At 34.8% G+C, this 15,050-nt stretch overlaps 1 long non-coding RNA gene across 2 annotated transcripts; it reads right to left on the bottom strand.

Moving 5' to 3' along the window:
- Window positions 1-423: 423 nt before the first annotated feature.
- Window positions 424-14,393, bottom strand: LOC132273971 (uncharacterized). Of its 2 annotated transcripts, none has more exons than XR_009470309.1 (3): window positions 14,074-14,393; window positions 12,409-12,515; window positions 424-735 (listed from the first exon to the last, which is right to left on the bottom strand). It is a non-coding gene; the product is annotated as an uncharacterized LOC132273971 (long non-coding RNA). The 2 variants fall into 2 exon arrangements; XR_009470308.1 differs by having other exon boundaries at window positions 430-735; window positions 14,103-14,393.
- Window positions 14,394-15,050: the final 657 nt, after the last annotated feature.

A 15,050-nucleotide genomic window follows, 5' to 3' on the forward strand; every position in this document is an offset into this window, starting at 1 on the left:
ACGCAAAACAATGGGAGGATTCACAAGCGGTGGTGCTACACGAACACCTTGGTTGACTTGCATAATGGGAAGTTGTGGTGCAAAAATTGGCTGAGGCATTCCCAATAGAACTTGGCCTTGTTGTGGAATGAAAGGTCTTGGTATACCTAATGGTACTTGAATATTATCATGATGCACATTAGGGTAGATGATACCTTATTGGTCTATGTGACCATGGTCCTCCACATGGTTATTATTTTGCTCCTCCATTGTAAAAATGGAGTGATGAGAGCTACCCCTTCCTCTTGGATTACGAACAATGGATTCAAGATTCAAATTAGGAGGGACAAGAGTAGGATTTAATGACCTACGACCATGCATGCACAAACAAAACAAAATCAAGAAACAAGCAAGTAACAATCACTTCGCCTCTGCAACAAATCAATAATCAACACTCCTCCACATACATTGATCCCATATTCCCATGCTTTCAACAATATGCAAAGAAAAGTAAATTGCTTCCATACGGGCTCATGATTTATCTAAGAAAGTAAAAATATGCCTCCACGCGGGCCAACGATTTTACTAGAGATTGAGTTAGAAAGAGCTCATAAAAGGTCCTTAAGCAACTTCAATTTAGCTTTCAATTTTCAAGCTTTGCTATGCCTTGTAAATTTTTAGATTTGAGCCTTTTATGCTTAGCTTAGCTCCTTGCTTTTCAATTCTCCTTTGCTTGACTTCCTTCGCTCAATTCACCTAGCCAATCAAGAACAAACACAATAAGTAACTAAAAATAAAATAAAGTAAAAATACGATCAAAAGAGTACTAATTCCTAATTGTTTCAAAAAATACTGCGCTGCCACATCCTCGGCAACAGTGCCAAAACATGGCGTGGTGCCATGCCGAAGCAACCAAATTGCTATAAAGTGTGGCCAAGTTTGAATTTATAAAATGCCATTACTAACTCTAATTAAAAATATAGCTAAGGTGAGCAGGGATCGTCCCAAGGGATTAGTTTCGTATTTAAAATGGAAACAAGGTTGGATTAGTAGATCGAGTGATCAAAAAGTGGTTTGATTGGTGAATTAAACTACAATGCAATTAAAATTAAAGCAAGTAAAAGGAAATAATTTAGAAAGTAGGTAAAAGATATAGAGGAGAGGACTTGGGGTTTTAGAGCTCACCACTTAGCTTGACTTCACTAGACATTAGTTGTACATCAATGGGGAAATTGAATTGTAACTTTTGTGTGTGTGTGACATTAATTGAAACTAACCATGGATGGCAAATAAGTATATATTGTCTAGCCAGTTTAAATGGAAAGCACAACCTATCAAATGAAACCAAAATCCATTCAATGAAACCACAATTTATGCACACACAACTATCTAAAGACATACACCCTTTGCATTCATAAGTATGGAACACCAAGGAACAAGAATAGATTGTCCACCTATCTAGGAATTTAAAGCAACTACACTACATCTAGACTAAAGACACGAAAATTAAACTAATTAAGCTAAAGGTGTGGCACAATCCATCAAGAAACAAGTGTGAACCATCAAACAAATTACAAGAGTGTTCAATTAAGCACAATGTTTTGATCATCACTAGATTAACTTCATCAATACACTTAGACATGCATAAATTCCATTAAATCTAGAGAAAAGCATATGAATAATCCATTCTAGCATACATAGACATATGATTAGAAATAGATAATCAATTAGAAGCATTAACCCATACACATCAAGTAGAAATCACAAGATATATATATAAATCCAAGATCAAAACATTGGTACAATTAAATCCCCAAAAATATACAAAAGACTAGGTCTAGGAAGCAAACTTAGGGGCTAACTCTAGCCCCAAGTAGATGTTTAGCCACTCATTGAAGTAGTCATCTAACCCTCAAGGGCTATCTCCATGGTAGGAATGATCTCCTTCTTGATGGAAACCCTAGATGAATGGAAGAACTCCCAAATGGTGTATAGCTCTCTAATCTCTAGCCTCCTCTCCAAGATTTCTCAAATTGTCTCTTATTCCCTATGATTGTCTATATGTAAAATGGCTCAAAATTTTTATATAGGTAGCTTAAGTGTCACACCCAATGGTCAGGTCTCGTGCACTAGGGCCTTTTCAATGATTACACCACGAGCCATCTTTTAATGAGCTAGACTCTATTTTATTTCAGACTTGAGGAGGTTCAATCGATTGAATTCAGATGAGATCGATAGAACAGTGGCCAAATCTATCGAAGTATGGTCAGATCGATCAATCATTGGTGGCGCCTTTTTGAAATACGACAAATCTCTGAGATATTTTGGGATATTTTAGGAAAAAAAACAAAAATGGTAGGTGAGGATAAGATCAAGAAAGTTTGATAGGTCGAAAGAATAGTGAGATCGATCGAAGATGAAAATTCTTGAGGATAAGGACAAGGTGTCTGATCCATCTTGATGAGTCTGGATTGATCACTGTGACCTCGATCGAAGATTGGTCAGATCGATCAAAACTTGCTGCTTTTACCACTTTGTATCCACTTTGCTCCTTTCTTCCATTCAGCTTGAGATAGCTTCTTTTATGCTCTAATTTGGCTGAATTAACTTATTTTTGGGATAAGCGCCTGAAAAGGGCAATAACATGAAATTAGTCTAAGACGAGAAAATAAGATAGATAAAGGTTCTAGAATACTCAAGCTTAAGGGGTTTAAATACGCATTTTTCAGTGCTCATCAGGCAGATAGTATCAATGGTCCTTGGTTGGTTGTAGGGGATTGCAATGCCATAAGATTTCATTCAGATAAACAAGGGGGTCGTAGGGTTCCTCAAACATTTCTAGATGTATTCAATTGTTGTCTTCAAAAAGCTAGTTTGGTTGAGATAGTTGCTTCTAATGGGGATTGGACATGGTGTAATAAACAAGAGAATGATGGAAGAATTTTAGCCAAACTTGATAGGGTATTCATTAATGACTTTTGGCTGTAGCTGTTTACAGGTATAAAAATAACTTATTCTGCTTCAACTTTTTTTGATCATTATGGAGTGATTATCAATATATTCAGACAATTTGCTAGTAGTCCTAAGCCATTTAAGATGTTAAAAGTTTGGTGTCTTCAAGAGGGTATTGCTGAGGTGATAAAAGAAGCTTAGGATGTATCTATAAATGGATCTCCAATTCACATTCTACTAAAGAAACTTCGAAATGTGAAGTCTACTATGAGGGCTTGGAATAAACACTTTTTTGGAGATGTTGAAGAGAAAGTTATTATCTCTAAAAGGCATTGGAAGAGGTTCAATTAGATCTTTTGGTTAACCCTACATCTGATAATTTTGATTTAGAGAAACAAGCTAAGGATGTTTATGAAGCTGCTATGTCTTCTCAAGAGATTTTTTATGCCCAGAAATCTAGAATTCAATGGTTACAAGATAAGGATAGATGTTCAGCCTATTTTACCATAAAATGAAAGAACACCATCAGTTTAATGCTATCATTTCTGTTGAAAATGAGGCTGGGCAGGTTACTACTGATGTTGAAAGTGTCAAAAGGGTTTTTGCGGATTATTATCAAGATGTTTACAAAGAGAATGCAGGAGAAAATAATCTTGAATTTAATCCTAGGCACATCCTCACCTCTAAAGATAAGTTAGTATTGGACTCTCCTATAACTAATGAAGAAATCAGAGCAATGGTAATGAATTTTAAACCCAATAAGGCCCCTGGACCTGATGGTTTTCCAGCTCGATTTTACTAAACTTTTTGGGCTCTTGTTCAACCTGAAGTATATGCTGCAGTTCAACATTTTTTTCTTTCAGGCTCTTTACCTATAGGGGTGAATAGTTCTTTTATCATATTGATTCCTAAAATAGGTAATGCAGTCAAGCCTAAAGAGTTTAGACCAATTACTTTATGCAATCTGATTTATAAAATAATTTCTAAAATTCTTCCTGGTTGATTATCTTTGGTTCTACCTAATCTAGTAAGCATAGAGCAAAGTGCTTTTATAAAAGGCAGAAAATTCAGGATGCTATAATTAGGGTCATGAGATGGTGAGTGATTTTAGATCTAAATATCCCATTATGGCTTTGAAGCCAGATATTTCAAAAGCTTTTGATTCTGTTTCCTGGAGTTTCCTTCTGAAAATTTTGATTGCTGCTGGTTTCAGTTCAAATTGGTTATCTTGAATTTCAACTTTGTTACACTCCATAAGGTACTTAATTTTACTAAATGGTTCTCCTACAGGTTTCATACAGCCTTCCAAAGGATTGAGATATGGTTGTCCACTCTCTCCCCTTCTTTTTACTTTGGTAGCTGATCAATTCTCCCATCAACTCAATACAGTTGTGTGCAATGGGAAGATTCAATTATCCTATATTGCTCTAAAGGCTTACTCTACAACCTATCACACCTTTTTTGCAGATGATCTGTTGATTACTTGCAAAGCCTTAATTTCAAATTCTAGATCTATTCAAGAGATATTTCAGGTTTTTGGAGCTGCCTTTAGACTGCAAGTTAATTATAGTAAGAGTAGTGTCATCTTCTCCAACTCTATTAGAAGGAAAAGAGCTGTCTGCGAATTCCTTTATGTTCCTCTAAACTTAAGAGATCCCACTGTAATGTTCTTCTAGATAAAATTTCTAAAAAGCTCATTGATTGGAGTACTAAACTATTATCAGTAGCAGGTAAAGTTTAATTGGTCAAGACTGTTTTAACTCCTATTTGCTTGTACTGGAGCAGTGTTTTTCAATTACCAATTGTTGTCATTAATCAAATTCAAAGAATGTGTAACATGCTTAGGTGTTTTGAGACATCTATTAATTGTTAAGCATACTTTATGTGTATATATATGCTTCTTGATAACATGATCTAGGTTTCTATCATGTCTGTGTGCTTGTGTTAGCATGACTGTATGCGACGTATGTTGGCATACCTTACGTCTTTCATTCACGTGTGTTATCGTACCATGCCCTACATGCTTCTTGATAACATGCCTTGATCTGATAACATGTCTGTTTGCTTTTGTGGCAACTTATTTAGAAGCTTATCTTGACTGTCTGGTTTTGGCATTGCCGTTTAGGATCTGTCGTTTCCCTTGGAAGCGTTCTTATTTCATGAGTTTCTTCCTTGGATAGGAGAAATTCATTCTGTAAGGACCTATGTCGGGAACCTTTTTGTCTGTTTTCTTGGTTGGGTGTTTCGAGACCTTAGTCTGACGATTGATGCGAGTAAGGCTCATATGAGCGTAGAGGACTGCGATTCATTTCCTTTTCCTTGTCTACAAGAGTGAGACGTGGACTAGGGAGGCACCATTTCATTTCCTTTTCCTTCGTGGCTTCTAGATCTAAGACCTTAAGCGTAGCGGTGCCTATGATATTGTTGTCAGAGTTTTGGGATTAGCTACCCCAACTCTCACAGATGCCTAGTTTCCGTAGTGCTTTTGGTAATGATCGTTTCTGACATTGATGTCATTTGTATCGAAAAGTTCCCTTCTGGGGCATGTTACAAACTAGTGCCTTATACTGTCATACTACCATACTGACGAGTAAGTGTGGGCGGGTTTTGGTTACTGTTCGTACTGCCTTGCCACTCCCTTCTTCTACCATGTTTTAACGTTTCGTTGTCTTGGGATTCTCTCGGTAGTTGACGTTGAGTTAACGTGCCGATTCGTATGAGGTGTTGTCTCGATTCATGGTTTCGAGTTCCTTTAGTTAATCTGGAAAATTTTGGTGTTGTCCTTCAGTGCTTTATGAGCTGTCCTTCATTTGACCTTTTGTTCGGTCCCTGTTCTGTTCTTTTTCGGTATGTTCTGAATTTCAGGGATGAAATTCCTTTAAGGAAGGTAAGTTGTAACGACCCGGTCATTTGCCTTTCTTTCCTTTTTCTTGAAATTTTTGCAAATAAATTTTTTCTGTTTAATTTTCCTTTCCCAGTGCTGTTTCTTATCGCTTAGTGTCATCTCGAGTGCTCGGAATTGGTTTCCAATACTCTTTTCCGTGGATTGACAACTTTCTTTGAGGACCGAGTCATTTTCGCATTTTTTCATTTTTCGACACTATGCGTCTTTCGTCCTTTTCCCTGTTTCGTCTTTTTCCCTATTCTGTCTTTTCCCCGTTTGTCACTTGTCTGGTAAAACCTCACTTTTCATGCTTGGAGTTAGTTTTTGACTTCACGTGCCTTCATCTTGAGTAGTTTCCTCGAAATACGTATCTTTACTTTTGCAAGAAAGTACTCTGGTTGCTCTTCGTGTCCATAGGGGCATGGATGCACAATTCCTCATAATCTTTTTCTTTTCTTGGGGTATTTTTTGTAAATATCTTTTGAAGATATTTTATTTCAAAGGTATCTAAGAAAATATCTTTTGGAAGATATTTTCATTCTGGGGCAATTTCGCAGTTAACCCTTTTTGTAGGGGCCATTGTGCAATTAACAAAAGTTATTGCAAAATGTCTCGTCTGGAGCCTGGATCCTCATACAGGATTCATTTTCACATTTATTTGAGTCATTGACTCTTGGAATTTCTTTCTGGTCGTTTTTCTCCAGTTTCAGAGTTTTTGGACCCGGTTGCCGCCGAACTTGTTCGGGGCATATCTCTCTGCTCGGGACTCAATTTTCCATGTCATTTCTTCCGTTCTTCATATTTTCTCATTTTAAATCTTTTTTGTTCATGGAGTTTTGCCGTTTGAGTGCGTTTGCTCAAAATCCACTTTTCCGGACCCGGTGGAGCCCTTTGGGGGCACTTTTTGAGACTTACTATAAATAGGGGACTTAAAGAAGAAAATTTAGATTTTCTTCATCTTCTCCACTCTCTTGGCCGGTAGCCATGGGAGCTCCTTGGCTGCCACCCTTTCTCCTTCTCCTCCACTTTATTTCCTTAGTAGAAATTCTTCGGCCTTTACATTTATTGTTCCCCTCGACGTACTTTACCATTGCCCCTTATTAGAATTCATTTCTGACCATTTCTTAAGTTTGGGCTTGAGGTCAAGTTGTGATTTTCATGGGGCTTCTTGGGTATTCATGTAGATCGTGTTGTCCCCGACAAAACCTAGGAGTTTCGGCGGATTTGGAACGCTTTTTTTTCGGTGGGGATTTGAGGTTTTCATCTCAAATTAAGGTAGGGGGTGTTATAATTTACTTTCTTGCTATATTACATGCTTGTGATGCTTATACAACTTGATTACATGCTTGAATCACAAAAATCTAGAGATTTTAGTATTTATTTTTCTTGTGAAGAATTTTATTTTCCCGGTTGATTATAGCTTTGTTTAAACATGTGGCATGATAGAATATTACCCCTTGACATGTTGATTGACATATATTAAATCTAGATCATTTGGACAAGTATTGATGATTTTATTTAATATTTATCTTGAATAAAATATTAAATCATGTAGTCTTAACTAGCTTGAAATCAATATGTGTAAACATATTATATTAGGCCCTAGCATGCTCTTTAACATAGGTGAATTTGAGAGTAATCGGAGGTGTTTTAAAATCTAGAGATAATTAATTAAATTGATTAATTAATTTGCTCCAAGTGTACTATTCATCCCATTGGATTTCCGATTTGATATTCTTGATGTGCATGCCATGTAGTTTAACATATATTAAATCTAGAATATTTGAGTAGGTTTTGAAACCTTTCATTTAATTAATTTCTTTATTTAAGATTTAATCCTCATGATGATATACAACTAGGAATTTAAGTGTGGCATGCTAGTAATTTAGGCCTTTGTATACTTGTTAACATATATTAAATTGGCATCATTTGAATAAGAATTGTAAATTTTATTTAATATTTTCTTTTGTGAAAGTTTAATTCACATGGTTGTAACTTGAATTAAATAAACTTATAATGTGTTATTACAATAGGCCTTGGCATGTTTTCTAACATATGTTAATTTGAGAGTATTTGGATAAGTCTAAAAATCTAGAGATTTTAATTAAAAGGATTAATTAAAATCTATTTAATGGTTTCCTTAGCTTAATTAAGTTTTTAACTTGATATTTGTAATGACCATGAATTGTTTACTAGCATATATTAATTTGGGACTATTAGATGTTGTTTTAGAACCTTGGAATTAAAATTAGCATGATTTAATTAAAGTTCTACTTTGTTATTCTAACAATCTAATTGAGTTTTAGAATGGATATAGGTGATGACCATGCTATGTTGTTTAACATGTGTTAATTAGGGGTCATTTAATTGAGATTTGAAACTTAGAGGAATTAATTAGGTCATGTAATTAATTTTCATTTTTATTGCGTTAATGATTTAATCATGTGTTTGAAATTGATTGTATATTTAAATCATGATTATGGATTTGTATTGGATTTTTCAGTTTATATTTTCAATATTGAATTATATTGTTATAGTGCGTAACGAATCGCGCTCTGAAGATTCGACATTTGTCATGCCATAATAGTTGTGGACTTAGAGCATATATTGTATGCGTTTCTAAATTCGGTTGTGCATGGTAGATAGTTGATATCTTGTATATACATGTTGATATATACATTGTTGCACAACTTGTTGATTTGGCTACGGCTAGGACTTGGTTCTAGTACGGAGGATTGTCCCTCTATATAGTCTAGTGCACACATAGGGAGGTTACCCGTGGGCTAGTAACCCTAAAGTAACTATGGTGTCGGTCTGATCCAGCGTGACGTCCAAGTATCCACTTTGTTTGATTTCGCATTTCATTTCAAGTTGATAACTAGATGATGTTGTAACTTGTTGTTCCATATATGATTTCCCATTTTAAGTTTCAAAATGTTAACTTTGAGAAATCATGTTTTGATGCGTTGTATTAGAAGTTCTAATGTTAGTTAAAAATTGCATCGATATTGTAAATTCTGTTTTGATGTTCTAATATAGCTTAGGAATGATCCTACAGATACATTTTGAACATAGACGTTAGGTGGCATGGCCCACTTCTGTTAATTTTATGCTTTAGATTTTAAGTTGATGGCCTTAAGAATCTACATCTTGTTACCTTGTATAACATGCTTCTTTGTTGTTGAATTGCATGGACGATGCGATTTAATCTAGAAATGATCTAAGGTAGCTTAGGATGCTCCTTGAGTCTAACCTTTGACATAGACATTAGGTGGCATGACCCTTTTTAATTGTTGCAAGTTAATGTAAAAATCTCTAAAGAAATCGAGTCGATGCATGCTCATTCTCTACTAGTAAACTTGTTTACTCACCCCGAAGTTACTGGGAAATTTGTTCAGGTACGAAGACTTGGTTCATAATGTTCGTCATTGCTCGGATGATTGTAGATTAGAAGGTTTCAATTCTTGTAAAAGATGGCTCGAAATGCCATTTGTAGTCTTTTTGTCAAATGTGTATATTTTATTCCAAACTTGTAATATATGCTTAAGCACACTTTTTGATATTCATTCTATGTATATAATATGTGGCCAAGGGCCAAACTTCATTTGTAATCCTTGTATATTGAAAAATGATGAATTTTGCTTTTAATGCGAAAAGCATGAAAACTTGGGTTTCAATATGTCATTTTTGCACCGGTGCGTGCATTGCGTATGTAATTCATCCTTTAGCATTCAATTGCCATATGTGAGGTGTGGCCAAGACCCAAACACCATTTAGTTTTCATTTTTGCATTTTAGTTCACATATTGCATTTTGGGCTAAAATAGTAGAATCCGAGCCCTTAAGGGTTCATTTTCAAATCAGGTGGTGCAAAGTGTGTTCCGGCACCTCCACTAGGTCTCATTTATCTTGTATGAAGTGTGGCCAAGTGCCAAACACTCATTTGAAACTATTTCCTAATTTTGGTTTTCATTTTTCCCATTTCATGTCCATTTTTGCCTTCTTTGCTGTTGGGGGGTCGAATTTTGTATCGGCGGTATTTTTAAGCCGTGGACCATTGTAGCGCATCCAAATAGGTAAGTTACATTTGTGTGCATGGTCATTTTCAAGAAAAACCCTTTCCTTTGTGATTTGAGCCTCCTAGGGATTCATTTTGCACTTTTGTTTCATAATCTGATCTAGGGGCATTCTAGACCTTTCACATCAGTTTTATTTTCTTCTTTCAACAAGGTCGTTTAGAAAAATGATTTTAGGGGGGGTTTATTTTTCGTGTTTTTCCAGAAAATGTCGTCTTGGTACCGGAAATCCCTCGTGAAGTTTCAGCTTCCAGTTTTCATTTAGCAACTTTATGACCCTCATCACTAGATTTCTTGGAGGGGCATTTTGGGCATTTTGCAATGAGTTTTTTTCGTTTCTTTTTACGTTGTCAGGTAGAAAACTCGATTTTAGGGGGAGGGTTTTTTTTCGTGTTTTTCCAAAAAAACTCGTCTTGGCCCCCGTTTCAAGCCTCAGTTCTGGAACCTCACTTTTTTTTTCTTGCTGTCAGCTTGTGTATGCCATTGGGCACCGGCATGGGCGCCGGTGGGCGCCGTGCTCGCCATGGCCTTCGTCGGGCCGCTGCGACGTCTCAACTTCAAATCTTTGTTTCTCCCTCGTTCGGACTCTAAATCGAGTTAATTTTTTTTTTAACTTGACTAATTTTTCGCTGTCTTTCCAACGATGTACTCGGTTGTACCCGGATCTTCTAGGATAATTACCAGTTTACTCTTTTAGCCCTAAGTGCTCATTTTTATTCGTCATGCCGTTTCTCCTTTGTCCGGACTCCGAATCATGCGATTCTTGAGTCCATCTTGATTATTTTTTTGTTGTCTTTTTAGCGGTGTGCTCGGTGGTACCCAACTTTATATTTTTCAGAAATGACCATTTTGCCCTTGGGGCTATTTTTGTCCGATTTTCTTGTAATTCACTTCCGCTACTTTCTTTTGAGTTCTGTGACTTCACGGGAAGTCACGGATGTGTCTCAAGAATAATTTACATTCTAGGGATGTCATTTTCATGTAAAATGACTATTTTGCCCCTAGGGGCTTATTTGTCATATTTTCAATCTTTTGCTTCCGCATCAATTCTTATTGGGTTCTTCGACCTTATGGAGAGTCACTTTGACTTCTTAGAGTCTTGTTTTCTATTTTTGCTTCCGCATTCGGATCCGTTATCAAGTCAATTTTTTATTCATCACAGGACGCACTGGCTTGAAAAACCAGGGCCGTCACATTAGACAACACTCCTCGAATACTCCAACCCTTCCAAAGTGTGATTAGTTTTACTTTTATTCTTCAATCGTCTAAATTCGATGTAGAAGAAGATCTGTTTTTGTCTGATCGACGTAGATGTAACTGTATGATCACGATCAAGATTTGAACACCACAAGTCTAAACTCTCTATGTATTTATGTGTATGTGTTCTAGAAAGATGGCAGAAAAATTAACTCTGATTTTCTGCAAAAATAATCTTCCTAAGGCTTTTAAGAATAATGAATTTGTAGAACAAAAGCCGTGAATAAACCTATATGTATGACATGGTTTATATAGAGGTTTGCAAAGTCCTTTTCTTTTTGAGAGTAAAGGAAATTTCGTGCATAGGACTTGGAAGGAAAGTTGGATCAAAAAGGAATTAAACAGAACAAGGAAACTGAAAAACCTTTTGCAAAGAGGACTTTTGGAACTGGTTCCCAATCTTGGTACCGGTTCCCAAAGGATAAAAAGAAGTTCTTCGAATCTTAGCTCCTATAACCAGTTCCCAAATGCAGGTACCGGTTCCCACTTGACAGAATCCAATTTAAACTTGGATTTTATGTTTTTGAAACTTGTGGAAAATATACCATATAAGTATTTGTGTCCTAAGTAAGAAACGAAGTCCTAATGTGTTGTTCTTTCTTTTTCGATGATCAATAGTACTTTCCTCTATTCCGCAGTCGATGTCGATATGATAACTGAAATTGCAACTCAACTAGGATTTATTTTGTTGCAGAAATTTGCCAATTATAAAAATATATCGCATAGGTTATCATTTGGCGATGGAATTGTAGGAATCGGCTAAACTTAGTTCTAACTCTAGAGGCGGTGAAACTAGTAGTTGCACATTGGATGCCAATTTCTGGATGGTGTTGTGGGGCTTGAAGGTTAAGCCCAAACTTAAAACATTTTTTGTTTGAACAAATTTCCTATTGTTGCTGCTTTGTTATGCTAAACAAAATTTATGAATGATGAAATATTATTTAGTTTAATAACACCTCTCAACCTCAGTATAATAGAAGAATAAGCAACCAAAACAAACTATTCATTTTACTGTGTAAAGTAATGCAAGGTAGTAGTGCTCATAGAGGGATAGGATAGAAAGCGGTGATGATGAGAAAGAGTAGAGTAGAAAGGCAATAAAAAAAATAATAAAAAATAAAAATTGTGGTTTAGTAGTAGTGCTCACGGAAAATTAAAAGAAAGAATATAAAAATCATGAACATAAGACGTATATGTGACTATCACACTAGAAAAATAAAAAAAGAAATGAATAAAGATTACACTAGTAAAGGGTCAATACCTTTAGAAGAGTCCATATACTTCAGCATGGAAAGTCATAGTGATGCTTGATATATTAACTCCTGTAGCTTCCTTTGATTCCGATACAAAAGAGTTTGAGCTCTTAACCTACTAAATTTTGGATTTTATGTACCAAAAAAAAAAATTATATAGTTTGTAAAGAGTTATAAAATACATCAGTAACATGTTACTTCCACTGGGAAAGAGATATGGAACATAGAAAATTTCAATGTAGAAAATGAAACAAAGGTATATAAGAAATATTTATTCTAAACAATCTAAATAAAAATCGACAAGCAAATGAGACATGTTGGAAGATGAGTACCAAACCTATCACGCCCCAAGACCATAGGATGCGATTAATAAGGTTAAAAGCAAAAATTGGAATAGCAGTGCTCAGCTAAAGAAAAATTCTGCTCAGCGATTATTCGAAAAATGATAGAAAATTCAATTTTTATTAGAACCAGGCAAACTAAAATTCTTTAGAAGCTAGACTTAGAGTAAAACGTGACTGAACCATTCCTGGATGCTGGAAATACACCAATGAAAATAGTTTTTAGAAGGAGGAAAGTTTTCACAGCTTCTGCTGAAATCCCACCAAGTGCCGAACTTTGGCTTGCTTAGTCGTTTATGGAGCCGATAAAATTTTGTGACCTTTGTTTTTAGAAATTAGAAACAAGAAATAACAAAATTGGAAAGTTTCATAATTTAATGATGTCGGGAAGTCCTTCAAATCATTTTCTCAAAATCAATCCCCGAACTGTGATAAAAAACTGTGCAGCAGATAGTCAATGATTTTTATAGAAATATCCACCTGCCCAAAAATTATTAAATTTTACAAAGAGACTTTAGGAAGAGAAGGGAGTGTATGGTAAAAGTTTTTTAGTGTTTGAAGCAATATAGCCCCTGATAAAAAATTCGTTTCCAAGCAAGAACTAGAGAAATTTTAAAACCGAATTTTAGAAAACTCCCACGGTTGCAAGAGTTAAAGAGTTTCCTCCAATTGACCATAGATGATAACTTATCCCAAAACCAAGATAATTAAAGTTCCTTATCAACAAATGGAGTGTATAGCTATCAAGCTAGAACATATTTAACGCAAATCAATGGTAGGAACAATTATAAAAGATACTATCTTTTTAAATCATTTATTGATAATATCTCCTCATAGGTTTATTGACATATCTAAGATCTTAAATTGAAATTTTAAAACTACAAACATGTTAAGTTATTTATAATTACCAATCATAATTCTTAATTACCATTACAAATTGTATACAACATTGCCTTACAGGAATAGAAAGTAAAATTTATTCTAAGATCTTAAATTGGAAGTTTAAAACTACAACTATGTTAACTTATTTATAATTACTAATCATTATTCTCAATTACTATTACAAATTGTATACAACGCCATACAGGAATGAAATGGAAAATTTATTCTAAGATCTTAAATTGGAAGTTTAAAACCTCCATATCTTATAATAGACAATATGTCAACTATTTTGTAGAATTTATCACGAATAAAATTTTCAGAATTTCCCATTCATTTTTCCAAATTTAATAACACTTCACAAATAACCAAACAAAACTAATGAAACAGAATTTAATACGATTCAAACAAAACTAATGAAACAGAATTTAATACGATTCAATAATATTAAACCTCTGAGTTTGGAAAGGAATGGAGAGAACCTTTCGAAAGAACCCTGTAAGAACCTCTTCTCAAACCTTTGGAAAGAACCATGTAAATTACCAAATAAAACTAATGAAACAGAAATTTAATACGATTCAATCATATTAAACCTCTGAGTTTGGAAAGGGTTGGAGAGAACCTTTGGAAAGAACCCTTTAAATTTGGAAAGAAGAAAAGTTAGGAAAGGGATGGAAAGCTCTGACTTTCTTTGTAAGAAAATATATTTTCTTTCTATATTTTGGAAGAGAAGAAGAAAGAAGAATGGCGCAGAAATTGAACAATTAAGTACTCTAATTTCGTATGTGTGTATATATATAATTTCTTATATGTGTATATATATATAATATTGTAAATTTTTTTAGAATACCTATTTTAACCATAACACTATTTTTCTATTTTTTATTGCCGCTACAATACGAACTGGCAAAAACAGATCTCGTGTTTGATAGGAGAGGATTTTTGTACCGTAGGGACCAAAGTTGCTCACCGTGGTGATGTTCATTTTCATTTTTGGTTGGATGTTCCTTTAAATGTTAGTGAGGATATGTTTTTTTTTTTTTTTTTTTGGTCATGTTAAGATAAAAAAAATTCTAAAAATTTACTTTAATACTCCTTCATTCCATCATTAATTATATGGACAAAAGGAGAAGTCATTAACCATCAATGATTTTGGCAACCCGACATACCATGTTATCAATATGTCCTTTCAATGAAAATATAACAAACTAGTTTTTAGAGAGAAGTTTTGAGCAATGTTGGACCCATTTCTTTTAATGGCAAAATTTCATTGACCAAGCATACAGATCTGGCAGGCTCAATATCCTAGGCGAATGTAAGGTTTAAAATTTTGAGAGGCCTTAGTAATAAAATTTTTTAGGGCTCTAGTAATACAAATTGTTTTTGCCCAAATTGAAGGCCATAAGCGACCGTCGGGGTTGCCTACATCC

The sequence above is a fragment of the Cornus florida genome, unplaced genomic scaffold (genome assembly GCF_030987335.1).
Source record: "Cornus florida cultivar Cherokee Brave unplaced genomic scaffold, ASM3098733v1 CherokeeBrave_3.0.0_Hap2_Chr09, whole genome shotgun sequence".
In the NCBI taxonomy this organism is placed as follows: Eukaryota; Viridiplantae; Streptophyta; class Magnoliopsida; order Cornales; family Cornaceae; genus Cornus; species Cornus florida.